This window comes from Nerophis lumbriciformis, linkage group LG05 (genome assembly GCF_033978685.3).
Source record: "Nerophis lumbriciformis linkage group LG05, RoL_Nlum_v2.1, whole genome shotgun sequence".
NCBI lineage: Eukaryota > Metazoa > Chordata > Actinopteri > Syngnathiformes > Syngnathidae > Nerophis > Nerophis lumbriciformis.
Genome location: NC_084552.2, coordinates 24,623,526 through 24,642,900, shown reverse-complemented (window position 1 = coordinate 24,642,900; position 19,375 = coordinate 24,623,526). Strand labels below are relative to the sequence as shown.

General features: G+C 43.9%; 1 protein-coding gene across 1 annotated transcript in view; it reads left to right on the top strand.

Moving 5' to 3' along the window:
- Positions 1 to 9,193, top strand: part of zdhhc21 (zDHHC palmitoyltransferase 21) — a 28,970-nt gene extending 19,777 nt beyond the window's left edge. The window contains exon 9 of the mRNA XM_061961062.1: positions 8,767 to 9,193. The gene's annotated coding sequence lies outside the window, so the exon portion shown is untranslated. The remainder of the gene's footprint in view (positions 1 to 8,766) is intronic.
- The last annotated feature ends 10,182 nt before the right edge of the window (positions 9,194 to 19,375 follow it).

The following is a 19,375-nucleotide window of genomic DNA, read 5'->3' as shown; positions in this document are numbered from 1 at the left end:
AAAGTCAAATACAAATAAGGCAACAAGAGAAGTATCCTACACTTCTCTTTTGTAAAGTAAATCTGAACAGCCGATATGGGCATCTACATCAACTATATGATTTGCCTGAGAAGCTGGACAGGACAAAAACAAAAAACAAAAAAAAAATCCAGCTAGGGACAAGAGTTGGAAATTAGCATTAGCTATAAACTCTGTGCAGCACATTTGTTTCATTAAATGTTTTGGAACTATGTTCTACTGCATACTTGCCAACCTTGAGACCTCCGATTTCGGGAGGTGGGGGGTCGGGGGTGGGGCAGGGGCGTGGTTGGGGGCGTGGTTAAGATATATATATATATATATATATATATATATATATATATATATATATATATATATATATATATATATATATATATATATATATATAAGAAATACTTGACTTTCAGTGAATTCTAGCTGTAATGACAGCTCCAAAAACGAATTCAAACCACAAAATAAAATAAATAAATCAACACAAAAATGTGACACATTATGGGTGGGTCACATATGCATGTACAGTAGATGGCAGTATTGTCCTGTTTAAAAGTGTCACAACATTGCTGTTTACGGCAGACGAACTGCTTTACGGTAGACGAAAACTTGACTGCTGTTGTTGTGTGTTGTTACCGCGCTGGGAGGACGTTAATGAAACTGCCTAACAATAAACCCACATAAGAAACCAAGAACTCGCCCTCGATCATTCTACAGTTATAACATGATTGGGCAGGCACGCCTATATTGTGGGAAAGCGGACGTGAGAACAGGCTGTCAACACGTTACTCAGGTCCGCATGGAGCTGGAGGGGGCGTGGCCTCCAGCTCCGCCTGAATTTCGGGAGATTTTCGGGAGAAAATTTGTCCCCGGAGGTTTTCGGGAGAGGCGCTGAAATCCGGGAGTCTCCCGGAAAATCCGGGAGGGTTGGCAAGTATGTTCTACTGTATAGTCCCAATTCAAATACATTTATTCTATTCTATTCTATTCATGAGCTCTTTGCTTATGATTATTAGCCAAGTTAGATAAAAAAAAAACATCATATAGTAGACATTTAGGCCTACTAATATATACTAATACTTTATTTGTAGGATGATTATTGTTGTAATAATTATATTAGATCTCACAGCAAGAAGGACCTGGGTTTGATACACGGGCTCGGGGTCTTTCTGTGTGGATTTTGCAAGTCCTGCCCGTGACTGCGTGGGTTCTCCCGGGTACTCCGGCTTCCTCCCACCTCCAAAAACATGCACCTGGGGATAGGTTGATTGGCAACACTAAATTGGCCCTAGTGTGTGGATGTGAGTGTGAATGTTGTCTGTCTATCTGTGTTGGCCCTGTGATGAGGTGGTGACTTGTCCAGGGTGTACCCCGCCTTCCACCCGAGTGCATCTGGGATAGTCTCCAGCACCCCTGCGACCCCGAGAGGGACAAGCTGTCATGTACGGCGGGAGAAGGAGACGACACCACGGCAGGAATCAGTTCAGTAGGTTTATTGAACTTGATGAATAGCGTATGCTACTCTGAGTGATAGGTGCAAAACGATGTGTAGTATTAACCATGTGAATGTTACCAGAGTTTGTTGTATGTGCGTGTTGGATGAATCCTTCGTCAGACCAAAGAGACAAGGCGAGAAGGCAGGCAAGCGGTCAGGGGCTGGAGAGACGCAACGAGGTCCGTGTCGGGGGAGGCAGTCCGGAATCCAGAGGGAAGTCGAGGCACAAAGCTCGATCACGGAAGACAGGGGAAGTACTGCGGGGAACACAAAGGACATAAGACACCCGAACAGAGAGAGATCAAGTACGCGGAAGGGAAGCCAGAGACAGGATGCTTACTACGGGAGTGAACTACGTTCCGGCACTGGATCTTCGGGTCCGCTGATCTTTATGCTGTCTGTCTTCATCAGACACAGATGCGCTGATAGTAGATTGCATGCAGCCTTGCAGGCGCGTGGCCGCGATGCGTGCAGAGCGAGCAGGGGCGTGTCCCGGCGCGCTTCTCGTGGAGGTGCCGGCAGAGCTTGCCGCCGATGACATGCGGGATTGCGCATGCGCCGTGACACAAGCGATAGAAAATGGATGGATGGATAGTCCAATCAGATGAATTAGGGTTTTATTTCAAATAATCTCTAAAGAAGAAGAAATGTTCTTAACAAAAGAAGAACACTAATATTCATTTTTAGGACGTCTTTTACAAATATGCCACATGCAATATCTGTAATAGTCAACAGGGACATTTGGCTTGCAGCCAACATCTCCTATCTTTTCCTAAAATAAATGTGCTTCATTGTCAGTCTTGCCAAAACACAGCAGGTAACCGTTAAAAAAACAAACATATCAATGACATTTATTCTTCACATTATTACACGTTCTATGATTTTTTTTTTTTAATGTTTCTATTTTACAGTCACGAAGGAGAGGACAATTGAAATGTTTGCAGAGTTAGTATAAAGGAATGTACTGTACTCATTTTGTTATTTACAGTCATACACAATACATATGAAGTAGGCTACTGTACTTCCTCTAAGAGTCACAACACAAAATGACCTTTGGGTAATGTCACCTCAAAATGTGAGCCGTTTCCTTTTGGCTTTGAAAATCAACTTATATATATACCTGATAGGTTGATTGGCAACACTAAATTGGCCCTAGTGTGTGAATGTGAGTGTGAATGTTGTCGGTCTATATAGGTATATACATATTTATATATATATATATATATATATATATATATATATCATACTTGCCAACCTTGAGACCTCCGATTTCGGGAGGTGGGGGGTGTGTGTGTGTGGGGGGGGGGCGGGGGCGTGGTCGGGGGGGGGGCGTGGTTGGGGCAGGGCTAAGAGGGGAGGAGTATATTTACAGCTACAATTCACCAAGTCAAGTATTTCATATATATATAAGAAATACTTGACTTTCAGTGAATTCTAGCTATATATATATTTATTTTATTATATATATATATATATATATATATATATATATATATATATTTATATATATGTGTATATATATATATATATATATATATATATATATATATATATACATATATATATATATATAAAAGAAATACTTGAATTTCAGTGTTCATTTATTTACACATATACACACACATAACACTCATCTACTCATTGTTGAGTTAAGGGTTGAATTGTCCATCCTTGTTCTATTCTCTGTCACTATTTTTCTAACCATGCTGAACACCCTTTCGCAGGTACCCAGAAAGGTTTCGAGTACCACCAAAAAAACTGAATCTCTGAAGACAGTATACAAATCTGTGTTAAAGGTGTACAAACACTGTTTGTATAATAAGCATGTTATTTTTTTACAAATGAGGGTTAAGAGTTCAGTACTACAAAAAAAAAGAAAAGAATGTGGCTTAAGTACAGTTTTTTAATTGAGCTGCTGCATTTTTTGGTTGGGTTTATTTATTTTGAGTAACTTCTATACATTTCTAAAAGGGGAGGAATGTAATAGTGATCTATGTTTGTCTGTTGCCATCTCCTAGTGAATGTTGGCTATAGCGTACTGGGGTTACTTTTTGGTTGGCCAACGATTTAGGTGGTGTTGCGCACCTGACGTCACTCAGGTCCGCATGGAGCTGGAGGGGGCGTGGCTTCCAGCTCCGCCTGAATTTCGGGAGATTTTCGGGAGAAAATTTGTCCCGGGAGGTTTTCGGGAGAGGCGCTGAATTTCGGGAGTCTCCCAGAAAATCTGGGAGGGTTGGCAAGTATAATATATATATATATATATATATATATATATATACATATATATATATATATATATATATATATATATATATATATGTGTGGCGACTTGTCCAGGGTGTACCCCGCCTTTCGCCCGAATGCAGCTGAGATAGGCTCCAGCGACGCCGAAAGGGACAAGCGGTAGAAAATGGATGGATGTATATATATATATATATATATATATATATATATATATGTATATATACGTGTATATATTGTAGATTGTCACTGAAGGCATCAAAACAATGAATGAACACATGTGATTTGATTTGATTTTTACTAAGGATCCCCATTAGCTGGTTGCCACAACAACCCACTAGTCTTCCTGGGGTCCACAAACTCAATACAATTACAAGTAAAAGCATATAATTATAACTACACAATACAGAAAAATAAATAAATAAAAGCATCAATAAGAAAAAAAGCAAACAATTTACAGTCACAGAATAATAATTACCATATAAATATAACTACACAATATAAAACCAAACAAAATCATCAACAAGCAAACTAATTTAAAGACTCAGATACAATATTACTTTCTTTTTAAAAACCTGTTTACTTTCAATGCCGGTGAGAATTCAAGGCAGGTTATTCCAGAGCGATAAAGATCTATAAATAAAAGATTTCCGCAAAGCATTCTTCCTGGGACAAGGGAGTAGAAAATGCCCCTCACTAGACTCCATGTTATTATGATTATGTATAGTGCTACTGTGAACTATTTGGGCCATGAGAAAAGCAGCAGTTTTACTACCGGTTACTGATTTGAACAATATCAGAGTGACAACCTGTTCTGCACTGTTAGCCAGGAAAGAGAAGCATGCATTTGGTTCTTAGTGAACAACCCAGAACCAGCCTTGCTGCCCTATTCTGGACAATCTGGAGCTTACTGATCTCACCACTTTCCGCAGACGCCCAGACTGTAGAACAATAATCCAGATGACACAAGACTAAACTCTTAACAATCTGGCAAAGAAGAGGTGGATCAACAAAAGCAGCACATTTCCTGGAAATACCAACAGCCCTTCCCATCTTTGTAACTATATCACTGATATGATTTGACCAGGATAGACTGCAGTCCAGCATCACTCCAAGGAGCTTAGCCCTGTTGAACTGTTGAAATACCTAGCCTCAGATCCAACTTTGGTCACAAGATAACCCTTGCCTAGTCCTCAATACAATACTTTTTGTTTTTGAGATGTTAAGGACAAGTCTGTTACATACTGTCCAGTCATGCACAGCTTTTAGTTCCTCACTCAATACTACATTAAGTACACTGCATGATGGTGCAGCGTGATATAAGGTTGCATCATCAGCATAAAGAACCAATTTGGCACGCCCAGTAGCCCAAGGTAAATCATTGGTGAATATAGAAAAAAGTAAAGGTCCCAGGCAACTTCCCTGTGGAACACCACAATCCAAACTTCTGCTAGACAAGCTGCCATTAAGATACACCTGTTGTGATCTTGAGGACTAATAACTCTGTATCCACATTAAAGCCGACATGTGGAGTTATGTACTTAACAAAAAAAGGTGAAATAACTGAAAACATGTTTTATATTCTAGTTTCTTCAAAATAGCCACCCTTTGCTCTGGTTACTGCTTTCCACACTCTTGGCATTCTCTCGATGAGCTTCAAGAGGTAGTTACCTGAAATGGTTTTCACTTCACAGGTGTCATAGTTTTGATGCCTTCAGTGACAATCTACAATGTAAATAGTCATGAAAATAAAGAAAACGCATTGAAATGAGGTGTGTCCAAACTTTTGGCCTGGACTGTATATACCAGTGGTTCTTAACCTGGGTTCGATCGAACCCTAAGGGTTCGGTGAGTCGTGCTCAGGGGTTCGGCGGAGGTCAAAACACACCCGACTCATCATGTAAATAAAAACTTCACCCTATCGGCGTATTACGGATACGGCAACGGCAGAAGTCAGACTGATTTGCAGGTGTGTAATTTGTTGTGAGTTTATGCACTGTGTTGGTTTTGTTGTTTGAACAAGGTGATGTTCATGCACGGTTCATTTTATGCACCAGTAAAAAAACATGTAACACTTTAGTATGGGGAACATATTCACCATTAATTAGTTGCTTATTAACAAGCAAATTAGTAACATATTGGCTCTTAACTAATCTTTATTAAGTACTTATTAATGCCTTATTCTGCATGGCCTTATTATAACCCTAACTCTCTAACCCTAACCCTAACCAAATAACTCTAAATTAAGTCTTTGTTACTTAGAATATGTTCCCCATACTAAAGTGTTACCAAAAAATACAACTTTGTCTTGAATTTGAAAAAAAACCTACATTTTATTTTTCACTAAAGAAGGGTTCAGTGAATGCGCATATGAAACTGGTGGGATTCGGTACCTCCAACAAGGTTAAGAACCACTGGTATATACATATACATACATACATACATACATACCTGTATATATATATACTGTATACACCCACCCACCCACACACGTGTGTGTATATGTATATATATATATATATATATATATATATATATATATATATATATATATATATATATATATATACACAGTTCTTGCTAAGATATAAGATGATTTGATTGGTGGTTTCACTGCCAGTCAAGAAATGACGTGTGAATGGCAGCTACACAGCACTTCTAGAAAGTTGCCAGGTTGGGCAGTCCGGTTGAGGATCAGTTCAGATGTTTTTTGTCACCCGTTTTTCCCTCACAAAATATATAGGAAATAAAATGTATTGATCGCCGTAATGTTTTGATTGGCGTGCCTTTGACGTAGACGTCCTATTCTAAGGCACAGGCTGCGGCAGAGTGTTTACTTTGATGAAACAGCAAAAAGAGAGGTTGACGCGTTTCTGCTTCAATGAAAGGCAGTGTGGAAATCTAACTTTTGCTTTGTTTCTGTTTCTGGCTGCAAAGAAGTTCATGCCAGTCCACGGTGAACTCCTCAACATGTGCACTCCTCAATTACTCCTAATGATTTTTAGACTGAGTTACTGTAAACAGGTCAACAACATATCTGTATTTATCACGGTAATATACCGTCAGCAGAAACAGTTCTCTATTGTACAAACCCAATTTCCATATGAGTTAGGAAATTGTGTTAGATGTAAATATAAACGGAATACAATGATTTGCAAATCCTTTTCAACCCATATTCAATTGAATGCACTACAAAGACAAGATATTTGATGTTCAAACTCATAAACTTTATTATTTTTTTGCAAATAATAATTAACTTAGAATTTCATGGCTGCAACACGTGCCAAAGTAGTTGGGAAAGGGCATGTTCACCACTGTGTTACATGGCCTTCCCTTTTAACAACACTCAGTAAATATCTGGGAACTGAGGAGACACATTTTTTAAGCTTCTCAGGTGGAATTATTTCCCATTCTTGCTTGTTGTACAGCTTAAGTTGTTCAACAGTCCGGGGGTCTCCCTTGTGGTATTTTAGGCTTCATAATGCGCCACACATTTTCAATGGGAGACAGGTCTGGACTACAGGCAGGCCAGTCTAGTACCCGCACTCTTTTACTATGAAGCCACGTTGATGTAACACGTGGCTTGGCATTGTCTTGCTGAAATAAGCAGGGGCGTCCATGGTAACATTGCTTGGATGGCAACATATGTTGCTCCAAAACCTGTATGTACCTTTCAGCATTAATGGCGCCCAAGTTACCCATGTCTTGGGCACTAATACACCCCCATACCATCACAGATGCTGGCTTTTCAACTTTGCGCCTATAACAATCCAGATGGTTCTTTTCCTCTTTGGTTTGGAGGACACGACGTCCACAGTTTCCAAAAACTATTTGAAATGTGGACTCGTCAGACCACAGAACACTTTTCCACTTTGTATCAGTCCATCTTAGATGAGCTCAGGCCCAGCGAAGCCGACGGCGTTTCTGGGTGTTGTTGATAAACGGTTTTCGCCTTGCATAGGAGAGTTTTAACTTGCACTTACAGATGTAGCGACCAACTGTAGTTACTGACAGTGGGTTTCTGAAGTGTTCCTGAGCCCATGTGGTGATATCCTTTACACACTGATGTCGCTTGTTGATGCAGTACAGCCTGAGGGATCGAAGGTCACATGCTTAGCTGCTTACGTGCAGTGATTTCTCCAGATTCTCTGAACCCTTTGATGATATTACGGACCGTAGATGGTGAAATTCCTAAATTCCTTGCAATAACTGGTTGAGAAAGGTTTTTCTTAAACTGTTCAACAATTTGCTCACGCATTTGTTGACCCTCGCCCCATCCTTGTTTGTGAATGACTGAGCATTTCATGGAATCTACTTTATACTTTTATATCCAATCATGGCACCTTCCTGTTCCCAATTTGCCTGTTCACCTATGGGATGTTCCAAATAAGTGTTTGATGAGCATTCCTCAACTTTATCAGTCTTTTTTGCCACCTTTCCCAACTTCTTTGTCATGTGTTGCTGGCCTCAAATTCATCTTAATGATTATTTGCAAAAAAAAAAGTTTATCAGTTTGAACATCAAATATGTTGTCTTTGTAGCATATTCAACTGAATATGGGTTGAAAATTATTTGCAAATCATTGTATTCCGTTTATATTTACATCTAACACAATTTCCCAACTCATATGGAAACGGGGTTTGTAAAATTAACGGATCCCACAATAACCACCTGTGATCCCAAAAAGGGACAAGCGGTAGAAAAATGAGTTTCCAAACAACAAGAAGTCATACCACTGGTTGCAATATGTGAAATGTCGGATTAAGTGTTTTTTACTCTGTTTAAAGTGACCCACAGCTTGTTCTAATTAATCCACATCCAATGCCGAGGGGAGGGACGAGGGCTCGGTTATGAGGGGAGGGGGTCATATAATTAGCACATTCATGTCCAAGTTGGTGGGGTCAAGCTGCTTGTCTGCTGATTGTGTGTTTTTGCACAATGCAGTGTATTATGGAGCTGCCGCTGTGCACCATGCCTCCGCTGATGCCCCTCATTGATAAGGTGTCTCTCTCCTCCAGCAGGACCACTGCTGCTGGCATGGCCGCTCAACTGTCCTCCCGGCCTGTCAAGTGGCAGCTTTGCTACGATGTGACAGCCAGGACCTGGTGGATGGTGAGTAGAGCAACTTTTTACTGATGATTAGGATTTATTTTGTATAGGGAATGTTTCAGTATAATCTTCTCATATTTTTTTTTTCTTTTTTCATTCTTTTTTACCAGTTGACAACAATTTGTGCACTTTTGCAGAAGCATTTTAACTTGCTGCAAGTTATGACTTCATATCAATACTTGCAGCAAACAACTAACAAAAAGCTCCTTGTCCAGTCAACCCGCGCCTTTCCCACAATGATGTTGCTGCCATGTTGAATATTAATTTACTTGTTGCACTATAGGTCAACTTGTTTTGTTTGTTTTTCACGATAAAGCAACTTTACAGGAGTATTATGTTCAGGAGGTCATATTATGATTTTAAATCTACCTTTAAAACACTTCCTTGTGGTCTACATCAGTGCCCCCAACCTTTTTGTAGCTGCGGACCGGTCAACGCTTGAAAATTTGTCCCACGGGTTTTTTTTTGTTTTGGTTTTTTTTCATAAAGAAATACAATCATGTGTGCTTACGGACTGTATTCCTGCAGACTGTATTGATCTATATTGATATCTAATGTATATATTGTGTTTTTTATGTTGATTTAATTAAAAAAAAAAAAAAAAAAAAATATATATATATATATATATATATATATATATATATATATATATATATATACATATATTTTTTTTCCCCCATAAAGAAATACAATCATGTGTGCTTACGGACTGTATCCCTGCAGACTGTATTGATCTATATTGATATCCAATGTATATATTGTGTTTTTTATGTTGATTTAATTAAAAAAAAAAAAAAAAAAAAAAAAAAATATATATATATATATATATATATATATTTATATATATATATATATATATATATATATATATATATATATATATATATATATATTTATATATATATATATATATATATATATATATATATATATATATATATATATATATATATATTATTTTTTTCCCCCCATAAAGATTGAAATACAATCATGTGTGCTTACGGACTGTATCCCTGCAGACTGTATTGATCTATATTGATATCTAATGTATATATTGTGTTTTTTATGTTGATTTAATTTTAAAAAAAACCATATATATATATATATATATATATATATATATATATATATATATATATATATATATATATATATATATATATATTTTTTTTTTTTTTTTTCCCCCATAAAGAAATACAATCATGTGTGCTTACGGATTGTATCCCTGCAGACTGTATTGATCTCTATTGATATATATATTGTATACATTGTGTTTTTTATGTTGATTTAATTTAGAAAAAACAAAAACAAAACTGTATTGATCTATATTGATATATAATGTATATATTGTGTTTTTTATGTTGATTTAATTAAAAAAAAAAAAAAAAAAAAATATATATATATTTTTTAAATTTCTTGTGCGGCCCGGTACCAATCGGCCCGGTGATTGGGGACCACTGGTCTACATAATCTGTAATGGTGGTGGTTTGGTCAAAATTGTGTACCGGTATAGATTTTGCTTTACAGACCATCTTTAATCTACTTTCTGACTGTCTCTGAAAACGAGGCATTTTGAAAGGCAGGTCTTATTAGATGCAAATTAAGCCCCTACACCTTGCCCACCATAGATTAGTACTATACGCTACTTTTACTTTATTTATTTTTTTAGAAATAGCTACTGCGGAATATTTTATTTATTTATTTATTTATTTTTGGAGGGGATAGAAAGAGAAAAAAAGGAAGACAGAGGGGGAAATTGCGAGGACAAGAGGGGGATAAGACAGAGAGACAACAACAACAGCAAACACAACAATAACAACAACAACAGAACAACATCAGCAAATAGGCACAAATTCCTTGCAATAGCTGGTTGAGAAATGTTGTTATTAAACTGTTGACAATTTGCTCACACATTTCTTCACAAAGTGGTGACCCTCACCCCATCCTTGTTTGTGAATGACTGAGCATTTCATGGAAGCTGCATTTATACCCAATCACGGCGCCCACCTGTTCCCAATTAGCCTGTTCACCTTGTGCGATGTTCCAAATAAGTGTTTGATGAGCATTCCTCAACTTTCTCAGTCTTTTTTGCCAATTGTGCCAGCTTTTTTTAATCATGTTGCAGGCATCACATTCCAAATGAGCTAATATTTGCAAAAGATTACAAAGTTTACCAGTTTGAGCGTTAAATATCTTGTCTTTGCAGTCTAGTCAATTGAATATAGGTTGAAAAGGATTTGCAAATCATTGTATTCTGTTTTTATTTACGATGTACACAACGTGCCAACTTCACTGGTTTTGTGTTTTGTATTTAATGTATTCTTTCCGTAAAAATCAAGGTATGATTTTGCTGAATTGTTAACAGTCCTGTAAATTTAAATGTGTTTAAATTTAATTCAAACAATATCGTAAATGTTATTGTATTTGCGTATAATATTATATTTGCAAATGTATTTTACTTTTTTACAGTAAAATCATGTGTCTTCCATGTATTATAACCATGGTAATATATTATTGATATTATTATTATATTACAGTGTCATGTCTGTGTGATCATGTTTTGTTTTAGTCATGTTCGGTTTTGTTTTTGGACTTTTTGTGCACTTTTGTTTTGTTTTGTCACCATAGCAACCGTTAGTTTTCACCTGTCACGTCACGCACCAGTTTCACGTTTTGAGTCACGCACCTGCTTTCACTAATCATGTCTATAGTATTTAAGTTCATTGTTTTCAGTTTGTCGTTCTGGCGACATCCCACATTTATGGTCTTCACATTCCTGACACTTGTTTTTTCATGTCCATCTTTCATGCTGCTACTTTAGTCCAAGCCAAGTAAGTTTTTGTTTATTAATGCTATAGTCTTTTGGTTTCATAGTTTGTTCTCCGCCACTGTGCGCGCTTTTCGTTTGTACTCTTTTTTTGTCCTTTGTTAGTGTAAAAACAATAAAAAATATGTACTTACATTCCCGTCTCGCCCGAGCCAACTTTCCGTTGCCTTCTGGAAAAACTAAACCCCAGGACCAAGTCTTGACAACAGAAGCTTCTATTTTTATTGACACTGAGTGTAGCCATCTTTGAAGCCAACAAGGGCAGTGGTCCCCAACCACCGGGCCGCGGCCCGGTACCGGTTTGTGGATCGATTGGTACCGGGCCGCAGAAGAAATAAAAAATAAAATAAAAATAAAAAAATAAAAAAATATTAATTTTTTATTATTAAATCAACATAAAAAACACAAAATACACTTACAATTAGTGCACTAACCCAAAAAAACTCCCTCCCTCATTTACACTCATTCACACTCATTCGCACAAAATGGTTGTTTCTTTCTGTTATTAATATTCTGGTTCCTACATTATGTATCAATATAGATCAATACAGTCTGCAGGGATACAGTCCGTAAGCACGCATGATTGTAATTTTTTATGACAAAAAAAACAAAAACAAAAAAAACATACCCCCCCGGTCCGTGGGACAAATTTTCAAGCGTTGACCGGGCCGCAGCTACAAAAAGGTTGGGGACCACTGAACTAGGGGATTTGACCTTGACTCTCCGACTTTACGAGTAGGAAATCCGACAGCTGGGGGCGTTCCAGTTAAAATTTACGATTAAGAACGCAGACATTTTGACTTCTCATTATAACAGGCATAAGTTCCTTATTTTTCCTCTATCCTCTTTGTACATTTATTATTCATTGATTTTAACATTCAAATAAAAGTAAGTAAGTAAAGTAAGTAAAACATATAAATATATTCAATAATAATTGTGCAGTGAATTTAGGTTGACGCAAATGTGTTATATTGTTGTAAACTATGTAAGTAAGAGGGGAACATATTTTTTGGTGCCATTTGTTAACTTCCGGGAGAGGGGACAAAGTAGGCGTGGCACTCAGCAACAGAAGATGGTCGACGTCTGACATGTTGAGAGATGTTGACACAAGTGCACAAGTTTCTGTACTTAATATTTCTACCTCGTTCCCCGAGAGTCTTTGTGGCCAATGAGGTAATTATTTAAGTAGTATTTGAAATGTGTGTTGGTTCAGGGAATGTATATACATTTTTGTGTGTCATTTCCTCAGTTCTGACGGCATATTGGAGACATGTAAAAGACGTGTTCCAAATAATCCATCCATCCATCCATTTTCTACCGCTTATTCCCTTTGGGATCGCGGGGGGCGCTGGAGCCTATCTCAGCTACAGTCGGGCGGAAGGCGGGGTACACCCTGGACAAGTCGCCACCTCATCGCAGGGCCAACACAGATAGACAGACAAATAAATGTCTGTTAAAAACCCAGAATGATGTGAGCCTTGAAGAAACTCGAGGGGAGTAACAGTCAGAACTCAGCCTGCTTCGTGCTGGAGGAGAGAAGAGCGGAACGGAACCTGTCGCAGCTGCTAAGTCGACAACCAGCTCATTGAGTGGTGACGTCACTCTCGGGGATCAAAAGAAAGACCGCTGCATCCAAGAGGGCAGCGGGGTTAAACCACACCAAGGAACACGTTTAAAACAAGTGGAATGTGAAGAAGTAGATTAACTTTGCTATCTTTAGAGTAGATGTAAGTGCTTAAAGGGGTATCCTGCTGTGCTCTGAATTTGATTGATTGATTGATTGATTGATTGAAGCTTTTATTAGTAAATTGCTCAGTGAAGTACATATTCCGTACAATTGACCACTAAATGGTAACACCCGAATACGTTTTTCAACTTGTTTAAGTCGGGGTCCACTTAAATTGATTCATGATACAGATATATACTATCAAATATATAGTAACATCATAATACAGTCATCACACAAGATAATTATCAGAGTATATACATTGAATTATTTACATTATTTACATTATTTACAATTCGGGGTGTGGGATATGGGGGGGGGGGGGGGGGGTGTGCGGTGTAGGTTTGGTTGGTATCAACACTTCAGTCATCAACAATCAGCATCAGAGATGCGCGGTTTGCGGACACAACCGCGGAGTCCGCGGATTATCCGCGTGTAGCAAGGCTCAGGTTCGGGTTCGTCTGGGACCACAGGAACTGGCACAACCATCCGATGCAGCGTTTACAATTCTTTTATTTTCTTTCTCCCAAAGTCTCTTTCCGCTTTTCAGCGTCTCTCTCGTGGTGTCGCTCTCGTCGTCTCCAGCCCACACCACCCCCTCATGGTCTCCGACGCTGCTAATAAAAGGAACAGGTGATTAGATAACTCGTTCCAGCTGAGATATCCACTCACCTGTCTGCCGCTTCATGGCCGGCCCCTGCACACACCCCGCCCGCAGGGAACGCGTGAACCACGCCCCTCTCCACATGCCTCCACCGCTAGACTCAGGCCGGGCAGCCGTCCGGCCGCGCCCACTCCCCCCACACCCCCCCATAGCGGGGCGAGAGAGGAAGTCGGCCACGGCCATCTGCGCACCAGGCCTGTGGACCACCCGGAAGTTGTAGGGCTGTAATGCCAGATACCACCGGGTGATCCGCGCGTTGGCGTCCTTCATGCGGTGGAGCCACTGGAGCGGTTTGTGGTCCGAGCAGAGACTGAAGGCACGCCCCAACAGGTAGTAGCGGAGGGCCCCGACCGCCCACCGGATGGCAAGGCACTCCCTCTCCACCGTGCTGTACCTTGCCTCCCGGTCCGAGAGTTTACGGCTGATGTACAGCACGGGGCGGTCGACGTCCCCCACCCGCTGGGACAGCACCGCCCCCAGCCCCCGGCCCGACGCGTCCGCCTGCAGACAGAAAGGGATGTCAAAGTTAGGCATGTGCAGCACCGGCTCCTCGCAGAGTGCTGTTTTTACCTTCTCAAAACCCCGCTGGCACTGCTCCGTCCACTGGACCAGTTCTGGAGCACCCTTTCGGGTGAGGTCAGTCAGTGGGCCGGTTAAGTCCGCGAACCGGGGAATGAACCGCCGGTAATAGCCCGCCAGTCCCAAAAACTGCCTCACCTCTTTTTTTGTCTTGGGGGGGTGGACAGGCCGCGATTGCCGCTGTTTTGTCTACCTGGGGCCGCACCTGTCCCCCTCCCAAGTGGTACCCCAGATACTGTACCTCCCTCCGGCCAACTGCGCACTTCGCCGGGTTGGCGGTGAGCCCCGCCCGCCTCAGGGACTCGAGCACCGCCCCCACCCGCCGCATGTGTTCTTCCCAGCTGCCACTCTGGATGATGACATCATCCAGGTAGGCAGCCGCGTATGCAGCGTGGGGGCGCAGCACGCGGTCCATGAGACGCTGGAACGTGGCGGGCGCACCGAACAAGCCAAACGGAAGTGTTACAAATTGGTACAAACCTTCCGGAGTGGAGAAAGCCGTTTTTTCTCGGGACTCTGGTGACAAGGGAATCTGCCAGTAGCCCTTGGTCAAATCCAGCGTCGTGAAAAAACGAGCAGTGCCCAGCCGATCTAGGAGCTCGTCGACCCGAGGCATTGGGTACGCGTCAAAACGTGATATTTCATTCACCCTGCGGTAATCCACACAGAACCGCACAGTCCCGTCCCTCTTCCCAACCAGAACAACGGGACTGCACCACGCGCTGTGGGATTCTTCTATTACACCCAACTCAAGCATGGTTTTTAATTCCTCCCGAACCACTTTGCGCTTGTGTTCGGGAAGCCGATATGGCCGAGACCGCACCGTAACCCCCGGGCTGGTCTCAATATGATGTCGGATGAGATTCGTGCGACCGGGCCGCGAGGAGAACACATCAGAGTAGCGCTGCTGTAACTCAGCAACCTCCGCTCTCTGCGCCAATGTGAGCTGGTCATCACAGGTCAGCCGAGGGGCCGGGCCAGAGCGCGGGATCTCCGGCCCCAACTCCTCCTCCTCCCTCACTACTGTCACCATGGAAACAGGCTCCGCCTCCTTCCACGCCTTCAGCAGGTTCAGATGGTAAATCTGAGTGTCTCCGCGTCGGTCCGAGCGCCGAACCTCATAATCGACATCACCCACTTGCCGTGCGACCTCAAAGGGTCCCTGCCACTTTGCAAGTAATTTGGAGTTTGTGGTTGGAAGCAATACAAGTACTTTTTCTCCCGGTGCGAATTTGCGTAGTTGGGTCCCCCTGTTATACGTGCGCCGCTGACGCTCTTGGGCACGGAGCAAATTCTCACGTGACAAGTGCCCCACCTTGTGGAGTTTTGCTCGCATGTCCATGACGTACTGAATTTCATTTTTGCTGGAGCTCGGACCCTCCTCCCAGCTTTCCTTAATAACGTCCAGCACTCCGCGAGGCCTTCGGCCGTACAATAACTCAAATGGTGCAAAACCAACTGAGGCCTGGGGTACCTCGCGCATCGCAAACATTAGGGGGTCCAACCATTTATCCCAATTTTGTTTGTCCTCGTGCATAAATTTACGGATCATGGTTTTCAGCGTTTTATTTAATCTCTCCACCAGCCCATCTGTTTGCGGATGATATACGCTGGTGCGGATCGCTTTAATTCCCAATAACCCGTAAAGTTCCTTTATCGTGCGTGACATAAAGGACGTGCCTTGGTCAGTCAGAATCTCTTTCGGGATTCCAACTCGGGAGATGACCTGAAACAGCGCTTGCGCAACACTCTTTGCAGAGATAGAGCGCAAGGGCACTGCTTCGGGATAGCGCGTTGCGTAATCCACCAGGACTAACACAAAGCGGTATCCCCGTGTGCTCGGGTGAAATGGTCCGATGAGGTCCATCCCAATTCTCTCGAACGGGACCTCCATGAGCGGTAATGGGCGCAAGGGCGCCTTTGGGGTGGCCGCTGGGTTCACCAGCTGGCAGTCTGGGCAGGCAGCGCACCAACGGCGCACGTCTGCCCGGAGGCCTGGCCAATAGAATCGAACCATGACCCGATTAAGTGTTTTATCATACCCTAAATGGCCAGACATGGGATTAAAATGCGCCGCCTGTAAAACCATTTCCCGGTGGCGTTTTGGCACCAACAACTGGGTGTGTTCCTCCCCGGTTTGAGTGTCACGGCCCACTCGGTACAATCTATCCCGAATAATTGAAAAATGGGGGAATACCCGCGCTTTCCCCGGGCGCACCAGCTGACCGTCAATATAATCCACCTGGTCCCAGGCCTCGCGCAAGGTTTCATCACGGGACTGCTCGAGGGGAAAATCCTCAGTAGGATGCCACCGGGGGGCCGGGGGGGCCTCCCGCGAAGCCCCCCCCGGTTCCCGCTCGGCAGTACCGGATGAAGCCGCTTCGCCGCTGAGAACTGCGCGGATACTCCCCTCGCCTACTGTCCGTGAACGCACCCCCACACATTGCGTTACCAACTGGTTAAATCCCGGCCAATCCGTCCCTAGAATTACGGGGTGCGTAAGTTGCGCGCTTACGGCAACCTTGACTTTATGCTTTTGATTTTTATGTAAAATTTCCACTGGCACAATAGGGTACTCGTGCACATCCCCATGAATACACCTAATTTTCACCCGTGTTGCATGCCTCAATACCCCGGGTCGAACCAGATTTTGGTGGATCATGGACTGTTTACAGCCCGAATCCACCATCGCCCGGTATGTACTCCCTTGTACCCTTATCGGGACGCAGTACGTCTCCCCCAGATCGGGGGCGGGTGCTGGAGGCCCGACAACCCGCATCACCTGCCCCACCTCCATCATGGAGCACTCCCGGCGCACGTGACCGAGCCGTCCGCACCTCCAGCACACCGGCCCTGGTGTTTGAGGCGCCATCTGCGAGGGAAGCCCCCTCTCCGCAGCGCCGGTACCCTGAAATGCACCAACAGAGGAGATATTATAGCCCCGTGTCCCCCCCCTTGCTGTGTATATGTGGGTGCGTGTCGTCGGCGGGGTGCTGGGGTGGGCCTTTCGGCTGTCTTTGGGGTCGCCTCCCGCTGGACCGCCAGGTGCTCCTCCGCCAGTTTCACCGCTGTTTTTACATCTGGGGAGCTGTGGTACCGCACCCATGCTGAGGTCCTGGCCGGGAGGGCATCAATAAATTGTTCTAGGATGATGGACTCCAACATCTTTGGGTCCAGCCCATTGGGCTGGAGCCACCGGGTTGCCGCGTCCCTCATCCGGTATGCCAACACGAAGGGCCGGTCCTCTGACCCCAACTTCATGGCCCGGAACTTTCGGCGGTGGTCTTCGGGGCTGCTGCCGACCCGGTCCAGGATGGCGTGGCGTAGATCGGCGTACTGCATGCGGGCGGTCGCCGGGAGACTCAGCGCCGCCCGCTGCGCCTCCCCCACCAGGAGCGGCAGCAGCTTCGCGCCCCATTCCTCCTCCGGCCACTTGCACGACGTCGCCGTGGCCTCGAAGACGTCCAGGAATGCCTGGGGGTCCTCCCCCTCCACCATGCGCTTCATGGAGGACATCCCTCCCGCTGCCTCTGCTCTGTTCATCAGCACTCGCAGCACTTGGGTCTGCTGTCTGCTCGCCGCTGACACCTCGGCCAGAACTTGGCCCAGCGCCTCCAAAGGGGTTGGTGCCGACATCCTCTTCCTGGTCCGCTTTCCTGTTGGGCGCCACTGTAGCAAGGCTCAGGTTCGGGTTCGTCTGGGACCACAGGAACTGGCACAACCATCCGATGCAGCGTTTACAATTCTTTTATTTTCTTTCTCCCAAAGTCTCTTTCCGCTTTTCAGCGTCTCTCTCGTGGTGTCGCTCTCGTCGTCTCCAGCCCACACCACCCCCTCATGGTCTCCGACGCTGCTAATAAAAGGAACATGTGATTAGATAACTCGTTCCAGCTGAGATATCCACTCACCTGTCTGCCGCTTCATGGCCGGCCCCTGCACACACCCCGCCCGCAGGGAACGCGTGAACCACGCCCCTCTCCACACCGCGGTTCGGGCGGTTGAAATAAGAAAAAAATAGATTTTATCCGCGGGTCGGGTCGGGCGGTTGAAATAAAAAAAAATTAGATTTTAAATAGATTCAGGCACCCGCCTGAATCTATTTAAAATCAATTCGGAAATATATATACATAGTTAAATGTTGTTACCCACATACGAAAAACGAGCAGGCACCTGCAGCATATGCCACAACAGAAGAAGAAAAAAAAAAAGAGATGGACACTTTTACGGAGCGGAGAAGGGACGCCTCGCCGGGTCCGGGACCGAGGCCCCTTCCCCCGAGAGGGCCCCACCGGGAGCCGTAGCTGAGGGGATCCACGAGAAGGGCCCGACGCACGTCCAGGGTCACCACCGCGCCCACCGCACGACACCCCGCCTCGTCCGCCTTCGCCGCGACCGGCGTCACGCGCAGCAGGTAAGCAACTTACCTGCCCGCCTCCCCCGTGGCCGGGGGCTCGTAACAGGGGTCACTCCGCGCGCTCCGCCCGCGCAGCTTACCTGCCCGCCACCCTCGTTGCCGGGGGCGCGTAACAGGGGTCACTCCGCGCGCAGTGCGCTCACGAAAGGGGTGGGGCAAGCAGAACTGGCGCTGCGGGATGAACTGAACGCCGGGTTAAGGCGCCTGATGCCGACGCTCATCAGACCCCAGAAAAGGTGTTGGTTGATATAGACAGCAGGACGGTGGCCATGGAAGTCGGAACCCGCTAAGGAGTGTGTAACAACCCA